The sequence below is a fragment of the Somniosus microcephalus genome, unplaced genomic scaffold (assembly GCF_052327205.1).
Source record: "Somniosus microcephalus isolate GS21.2 unplaced genomic scaffold, FLI_Smic_1.0 unresolved_chr4, whole genome shotgun sequence".
NCBI lineage: Eukaryota > Metazoa > Chordata > Chondrichthyes > Squaliformes > Somniosidae > Somniosus > Somniosus microcephalus.
Window position 1 is genome coordinate 13,734,587 of NW_028225182.1, and position 8,716 is coordinate 13,743,302.

The following is an 8,716-nucleotide window of genomic DNA, read 5'->3' on the forward strand; positions in this document are numbered from 1 at the left end:
CATGGTGGCAATTCAAACAGCCCCAAAATGCACTGTTCCCTGACCGGGAATACGAACCCGGGCCGCGGCGGTGAGAGCGCCGAATCTTAACCACTAGACCACCAGGGAAGCTGCAGCCAGCCGCCTGGCAGCAAGCACATCAACGCAGCTTTTCATGCTTGCTCCTTTGCAATTCAGATCCTTTCGCGCCAGGCAAACTGTTCGGACAAAATTATATTTTTTACATGAGAACACAACAGACGTGTTCGCGAAAGCACGGCACCAAGTGCGGGTAGGCATCCACTTGAAATTGATTTCCTCCTGTGCTTTTCTCTGGATGTTGTCTCTCTCGGTGCTGGGAGAACAATTCATTGATGCATTTGTCCTGAACTGAAGCCTTTTGCCCATCTCGCGCGGTCAGAGCCGCTCTGTCTGACTATTACCTGCCTGTGACCCTTATCGGCAACAGGCCGCCTGTTCAACTTTCAACAGCAAACCCAGAAAGACAAATGAACAGAAAGATGTGTCTCTCAGTCCCGTTGGCAAAGGATGTTAATCCAAATATATCCCCCGTGAGAGTCTGTGTGCATTGGCTTCCTTATAAAGTTTGTATTGGAAATGTGCGGGAAAAGCGTAAAATTATGAAAACATCCTGATGGCCCATACGGGGATCGAACCCACGACTTTCACGCTATTAGCTCCACACTCTCACCAACTGAGCGAACCAACCACAATGCTCCTGTTTGCCAGGGTCGAACCCAGGCTGTGAGATTGTCTTTCAGCCTCACACTGGGTGACCGAGTTACTGCACAATCATTGAACACACCACATCGGTTAAACATTGTTAACTGTTCGTATATACAACTGGGCAGAGTGTAAATCGAAACTAACAGAAAGACAGCTCTATGGTCTAACAAACCTCATTCTAAAATTTATTATCACACCACAGCCCCTCCCACAAACACTGTTCTGGTATAAAAGCAGACGGCGGGACCCCGACTGGATTCGAACCTGCAGCGGACGGTTGGAGCCGGATCCAGCATGTCCGATGTGGTTTCACTCCCATTCGTTTGGGAAACGCGGCATCAGGAGTGTAAAATTTCTCCTGATTCGCTCCACTTGTAGTGAAGGAGACAGAAAGCAACTAAAACCTGCCGAAACCCGGAATCGAACCAGGGACCTTTCGCTCTCCCAACTGAGCTATTTCGGCTTCACATCAAACACAGTATTCGGTCGTTCTTCTTGGAGGATTTTCTAACCCCGGGTGGAATTGCCCCTCTCGCTCATTCCTCACTTCGGGCAATGTGACCCGAACAGATCTCGGAGCTCAGGTTGTGTTAATGTAAAGCTGCAGTGTTGATAAAGATACAAACCTGACACAGCACGGGGGACCTCACCGTGTTGGACACAGCGTGAAATGCAATGACATGTTCAAATAAAGTTACAGAACACAACACATGTGTAAAATTCCCTGTTCTTTACTCCACACTGATGGGTTGTGAAGGGAGAGACGGGCCGAAGTCTCACTGAGCCGCACTGATCACGAGCCAAATCAAGTTCAATCTTCAGCTGCAGGTATGGTGCTGAGCCGCACACAGAAGTGAAAATGCCCGCGGTTCTTAGTTCCTCACACAGTGGGCTACTGAGCAATACAGGAAAGGCTAATGAACTGAGCAATACAAGAAGGGCTAATGAACATCTTAATGCTCAAGTTATCACGGACTCTCTGATTCCAGTCTTGCACACGTTGGTAAGTTTCAAAATTTGCATTTTTCATACTGGCAATGAATTAATCGATAGCCGTGCCAGTGATAAGCTAAGTTTGTTAGGGAGATGCAGTGGGCAAGAAGGTACACGGAAGACTGATAAAAACTATGACTGCCCTGACACTGTGAGCTGCAGTTAAATGTTGGCAACATTTAAAGGCAGCTAGTCTAAATTTGACAGAAATCAATTCCTGCTGACATTGAAACAGTACGCATTTTACAGAAATCAAGAATGTGTGTTTTGTATCGCTATATGAAGAGTGATGTTGAGCATGGGTGTGGAAAGTTGAATCAGGGGTGAAGCATTGTTCCGAAAGGGTGCATTGCATGGTGGCAATTCAAACAGCCCCAAAACGCACTGTTCTTCTGTCCGGGAATCGAACGCGGGCCGCGGCGGTGAGAGCGCTGAATCCTAACCACTAGACCACCAGGGAAGCCGCAGCCAGCCTCCTGGCAGCAAGCACATCAACGCAGCTTTTCATGCCTGCCCCTTTGCAATTCAGATCCTTTCGCGCCAGCCAAACTGTTCGGACAAAATTATATTTTTTACACGAGAACACAACAGACGTGTTCGCGAAAGCACGGCACCAAGAGCGGGTAGGCATCCACTTGAAATCGATTTCCTCCTGTGTTTTTCTCTGGATGTTGTCTCTCTCGGTGCTGGGCGAACAATTCATTGACGCATTTGTCCTGAACTGAAGCCTTTTGCCCATCTCGCGCGGTCAGAGCCGCTCTGTCTGTCTATTACCTGCCTGTGACCCTTATCGGCAACAGGCCGCCTGTTCAACTTTCAACAGCAAACCCAGAAAGACAAATGAACAGAAAGATGTGTCTCTCAGTCCCGGTGGCAAAGGATGTTAATCCAAATATATCCCCCGTGAGTGTCTGTGTGCATTGGCTTCCTTATAAAGTTTGTATTGGAAATGTGCGGGAAAAGCGTAAAATTATGAAAACATCCTGATGGCCCGTACGGGGATCGAACCCACGACCTGGGCATTATTAGCACCACGCTCTCACCAACTGAGCTAACTGGCCACAACACTCCCGTTAGCCAGGATCGAACCCAGGCTGGGAGATTGTCTTTCAGCCTCACACTGGGTGACCGAGTTACTGCACAAACATTGAACACACCACATCGCTTAAACATTGTTAACTGTTCGTATATACAACTGGGCAGAGTGTAAATCCAAAGTAACAGAAAGACAGCTCTATGGTCGAACAAACCTCATTCTAAAATTTATTATTGCACCACAGCCCCTCCCACAAACACTGTCCCGGTATAAAAGCAGATGGCGGGACCCCGACTGGATTCGAACTTGCAGCGGACGGTTGGAGCCGGATCCAGCATGTCCGATGTGGTTTCACTCCCATTCTTTTGGGAAACGCGGCATCAGGAGCATAAAATTTCTCCGCATTCGCTCCTCTTGTAGTGAAGGAGACAGAAAGTAATTAAAACCGCCCCCCACACACACTGGCCCAGCCCCCTGCCACCTCACTGGCCTAGGCCCCCACTCTCCCCCACTGGCCCAGGCCTCCGCCCCCTCACTGGCCTAGGCCCCCGCTCTCCCCCACTGGCCCAGGCCTCTGCCCCCCCCACACCCACTGGCCCAGCCCCCCGCCCCCACCCTAACTAAAGAAGTTATGGATAGCATTAGATTGAAAGAAGCAGCTTATAATGTTGCAGAGAATAATAGTAAGCCCGAGGACTGGGGGAAGATTCAAAAACCAGCAAAGGTTGACCAAAACATTGATAAGGGAAAAATACAATGAGAGAAAACTAGCAAGAAATATAAAAGCAGATTGTAAGCGCTTCTACAAGTATGTAAAAAGGAAGAGAGTAGTAAAACTAAACATTGGTCTCTTGGAGGCTGAGACAGGAGAAATTATTATGGGGAATAAAGAAATGGCAGAAACGTTAAACAAATATTTTGTATCTGTCTTCACAGTAGAAGACACAAAAAGCATACTAAAAATGGTGGGGAACCAAGGGTAGGAACTTAAGGTAATTAATACAAGTCGAGAAAAAGTACTAGAGAAACTAATGGGACTAAAAGCCGACAAATCCCCTGGACCCAATGACATACATCCTAGTGTTCTAAAAGAGGTGGCTGAAGAGATAGTGGATGCATTGGTTTTGATCTTCCAAAATTCCCGAGATTCTAGAACGGTCCCAGCGGATTGGAAGGTCGCAAATGTAACACCGCTATTCAAGAAAGGAGGGAGAGGGAAAACGGAACAACAGGCCAGTCATTCGGAAAATGCTGGAATCGATTGTTAAGGAAGTTGTATCAGGGCACTTAAAAATCATAACATGATTAGGCAAAGTCAACATGGTTTTATGAAAGGCAAATCGTGTATGACAAATTAATTAGAGTTTTTTGAGGATGTAACTAGCAGGGTAGATAAAGGGGAACCAGTGGATGTAGTATATTTGGATTTCCAAAAGGCATTCGATAAGGTGCCACATAAAAGGTTATTACACAAGATGTGGGCTCATGGGGTTGGGGATAATAAAGTAGCATGGATAGAGGATTGGTTAACGGACAAAAAACAGAGTCGGGATAAACAGATCTTTTTCAGGTTGGCAGGCTGTAACTAGTGGGGTGCCGCAAGGATCAGTATTGGAGCCTCAGCTATTGACAATCTATATTAATGACCTCGATGAAGGGACCGAGTGAAATGTATCCAAGTTTGCTGACGATACAAATCTAGGTGGGACAGTAAGCTGTGAGGGGAACACAGAGTCTGCAAAGGGATATAGATAGACTAAGTGAGTGGGCAGTAAGGTGGCAGATGCAGTATAATGTAGGGAATTGTGAGGAAGAAAAAAAGAATACTTTTTAAATGGTGAGAATCTTTCAAATGTTGGTGATCAGAGATTTGGGTGTCCTCATGCAAGAAACACAGAAAGCTAGCGTGCAGGTACAGCAAGCAGTGAGGAAGGGAAATGGCATGTTGGCCTTTATTGCAAGGGGGTTGGAGTATAAGAGTAAGGAAGTCTTGCTACAATTGTACAGGGCCTTGGTGAGACCACACCTGGAGTACTGTGCACAGTTTTGGCCTCCTTATCTAAGGAAGGATATACTTGCCTTGGAGGCGGTGCAACGAAGGTTCACTAGATTGATTCCTGGGATGAGAGGAATGTTCTATGAGAGATTGTGTAGAATGGGCCTATACTCTCTGGAGTTTAGAAGAATGGGGTGTGATCTCATTGAAACATATAAGATTCTGAAGGGGATTGACAGGGTAGATGCCGAGAGGTTGTTCCACCTGGCTGGAGTGTCGAGAACTAGGGGGCATAGTCTCAGGATAAGTGGTCGGTCATTTAAGACTCAGGTGAGGAGGAATTTCTTTACTCAGAGGGTTGTGACTCTTTGGAATTCTCTGCCCCAGAGTGCTGCGAATGCTGAGTCATTGAGTATATTCAAGGCTGAGATAGATAGATTTTTGGACTCTAGGGGAATCCAGGGATATGGAGATCGGGCAGGAGAGTGGAGTTGAGGTCGATGATCAGCCATGATCTTATTGAATGGTGGAACAGGCTCTAGGGGCTGTGTGGCAGACTTCTGCTCCTACTTCTGACATAATAACGCTGTGCTCAGCATTCACTATCTGACAATACTCCATATCTGGTCACAGGCTATAGGTTTGTCTCTGAATCGTGTTCAATGAATTGATTTTAATTAGTTTCCCTGTTCAATCTTTCCCCTTGATTTGTCACCAGATCTGAAATATTTTAACACTGAGGTCCGAAGGTGTCGGTGTGAGTTCAGCCCCACCTAACAAACAGACACGTGTCCATCTGCTGGGCTCTGCTCCAGAGTCACCTCTTAGATCAAACCCCTTTACTTTAAAACATGCACAAGATTCACTGTGACTGTGTGTTTAGAGATAGAAACTGACCTCACTTCACATCCCATTGCACGGCCTCATGCTGGATAATTGTGCTCGGTGGTCAGACACTCCCACTCTCATTCTCACCAAGACCTGCCTCACTTTGTAACCTGTGTGTACTGTCTGCAGGACCAGTGTGTATCTGAGTCACTGGGTCTCTCTCTGACCTTTCTCCCCAGTCCATCTCCAGGACCAGTGCGTATGAGTCAATGGGACTCTCTCTGACCTTTCTCCCCAGTCCATCTCCAGGACCAGTGTGTATCTGAGTCAATGGGTCTCTCTCTGACCTTTCTCCCCAGTCCATCTCCAGGACCAGAGTGTATCTGAGTCAATGGGACTCTCCCTGACCTTTCTCCCCAGTCCATCTCCAGGACCAGTGTGCATCTGAGTCAATAAGACTCTCTCTGACTTTTCTCCCTGTCCATCTCCAAGACCAGTGTGTATCTGAGTCAATAAGACTCTCCCTGACCTTTCTCCCCAGTCCATCTCCAGGACCAGTGTGTATCTGAGTCAATGGGGCTCTCCCTGACTTTTCTCCCCAGTCCATCTACAGGACCAGTGTGTATCTGAGTCAATGGGACTCTCCCTGACCTTTCTCCCCAGTCCATCTCCAGGACCAGTGTGTATCTGAGTCAATGGGACTCTCTCTTACCTTTCGGCCCAGTCCATCGATGGAAGCTCTTTGAATCGGAAGAGTTCTCTCTGGTTGGTGCTCACAATCCTGTGTTGGTTCACCGACTGTTGTTCCTCAGTCTACAATCCCTGTTTACTTCGAGCTGATCACCTTCCTCAATCACACCATCATTCACCGGGAGATCTAATTGCTGCAGAGCAGAAAATAAGAACAATATTGAAAGCGTGAAATAATGTAATGTAGACTTTTAATCTGCTTACTAAAAATTCAATTTCAAGGCCGAGTATTTGTTTGATTTTGTCCCTTTCCTCAGATCCCCAGTTCCGGAGCTGTGTGTTTAGTTTGGAGATTTTCCTCACAGTAAATTTCCACCCTCCTGAGACTCCCCCATTTACACTGCTCTGGGCAGAAATGCGCCATTTCCTGTCCAAACTGATGAACCCACCGCGCCCTCCACCCCCGGACCAGCCCCTGTATTGTGAGCCGGTTCAGCTCATTCCCCGAGACCTGATGAACCCACCGCGCCCTCCACCCCCGGACCAGCCCCTGTATTGTGAGCCGGTTCAGCTCATTCCCCGAGACCCGATGAACCCACCGCGCCCTCCACCCCCGGACCAGCCCCTGTATTGTGAGCCGGTTCAGCTCATTCCCCGAGACCTGATGAACCCACCGCGCCCTCCACCCCCGGACCAGCCCCTGTATTGTGAGCCGGTTCAGCTCATTCCCCGAGACCTGATGAACCCACCGCGCCCTCCACCCCCAGACCAGCCCCTGTATTGTGAGCCGGTTCAGCTCATTCCCCGGGACCTGATGAACCCACCGCGCCCTCCACCCCCGGACCAGCCCCTGTATTGTGAGCCGGTTCAGCTCATTCCCCGAGACCTGATGAACCCACCGCGCCCTCCACCCCGGACCAGCCCCTGTATTGTGAGCCGGTTCAGCTCATTCCCCGGGACCTGATGAACCCACCGCGCCCTCCACCCCCAGACCAGCCCCTGTATTGTGAGCCGGTTCAGCTCATTCCCCGAGACCTGATGAACCCACCGCGCCCTCCACCCCCGGACCAGCCCCTGTATTGTGAGCCGGTTCAGCTCATTCCCCGGGACCTGATGAACCCACCGCGCCGTCCACCCCCGGACCAGCCCTTATATTGTGAGCCGGTTCAGCTCATTCCCCGGGACCTGATGAACCCACCGCGCCCTCCACCCCCGGACCAGCCCCTGTATTGGGTTCAGCTCATTCCCCGGGACCTGATGAACCAACCGCGCCCTCCACCCCCGGACCAGCCCTTGTATTGTGAGCCGGTTCAGCTCATTCCCCGGAACCTGATGAAACCACCGCGCCCTCCACCCCCGGACCAGCCCCTGTATTGGGTTCAGCTCATTCCCCGGGACCTGATGAAACCACCGCGCCCTCCACCCCCGGACCAGCCCCTGTATTGTGAGCCGGTTCAGCTCATTCCCCGGGGAGTTACTAACCGGAGCTGTGATCCTGTGAATCCCCTTCCTCCCTGTGATATAAAAAATGAGAAGCGAGACTTCCGCATTCTCACAGCTGTAGACGGAAATGCGCCATTTTCTGTGCGGAGTTACTGACCGGAGCGGTGACCCTCCCTCGCTATGATTTAAACTCCGGGCTGAGCAGCCGCTGTCGGGCCGAGTTCCCTCAGTCACAGAGCAAAGCCCCCGTAACCTGGGCAATGATCCTGTTCCTGACCCTCAGTCATCGATCAACCCGGCCCGGCACCAGAGGCAAACTGAGCTAGAATGACGGCAGTGAGCACGACTGCGCCTGCGTCAGAGAGGGAGAGCGGTACTGCGCCTGCGTCAGAGAGAGCGGCACTGCGCCTGCGTCAGAGAGAGAGCGCGACTGCGCCTGCGTCAGAGAGCGGTACTGCGGTTGCGTCAGAGAGCGGTACTGCGCCTGCGTCAGAGAGCGGTGCTGCGCCTGCGTCAGACAGAGGGAGCGCGACTGCGCCTGCGCGGGAAGGCAATGCAACTCTGAGATTTCAGAAACAACAACAGAAAATGCTGCAAATACTCAGCGGGCCAGGCAGCATCCGTGGAGAGAGAAACAGAGTTAACGTTTCAGGTCTGGGACCCTTCATCAGAACTGGAAAAAGCTGGAGATGTAACAGATATTAAGCAGGTGCAGAGATGGCCAGGGGAGGAAGTTATTGAAAAAACACCCTGTACTATTGAAAGAGGCAGGAAAGATAAAATGTTGCAAATGGGAATGGCAAAAATCATACTGCATGAAAAATGGGGGCAAGGATAATTTTCTGAAATTGTTGAACTCAATGTTGAGTCCCGCAGACTGCAAAGTGCCCAATCGAAAGATGAGGTGCTGTTCCTCAAGCTTACATTGAGCTTCATTGGAACAATGCAATAGCCCGAGGACAGAGAGATCAGAGTGGGAATGAAGCGGTGAATTAAAGTGACGG

At 49.8% G+C, this 8,716-nt stretch overlaps 1 protein-coding gene and 1 non-coding gene across 2 annotated transcripts in view; both read right to left on the reverse strand.

Annotated features, from left to right (window-relative positions):
- The window catches only part of LOC147089687 (NACHT, LRR and PYD domains-containing protein 3-like), an 89,317-nt gene extending 81,240 nt beyond the window's left edge, over positions 1–8,077 (reverse strand). The window contains exons 1-2 of the mRNA XM_085977187.1: positions 7,752–8,077; positions 6,292–6,463 (exon numbers count right to left, since the gene is read on the reverse strand). The gene's annotated coding sequence lies outside the window, so the exon portion shown is untranslated. The remainder of the gene's footprint in view (positions 1–6,291; positions 6,464–7,751) is intronic.
- On the reverse strand, positions 36–108 carry trnae-cuc (transfer RNA glutamic acid (anticodon CUC)). The gene has a single exon. It is a non-coding gene; the product is annotated as a tRNA-Glu (tRNA).
- Positions 8,078–8,716: the final 639 nt, after the last annotated feature.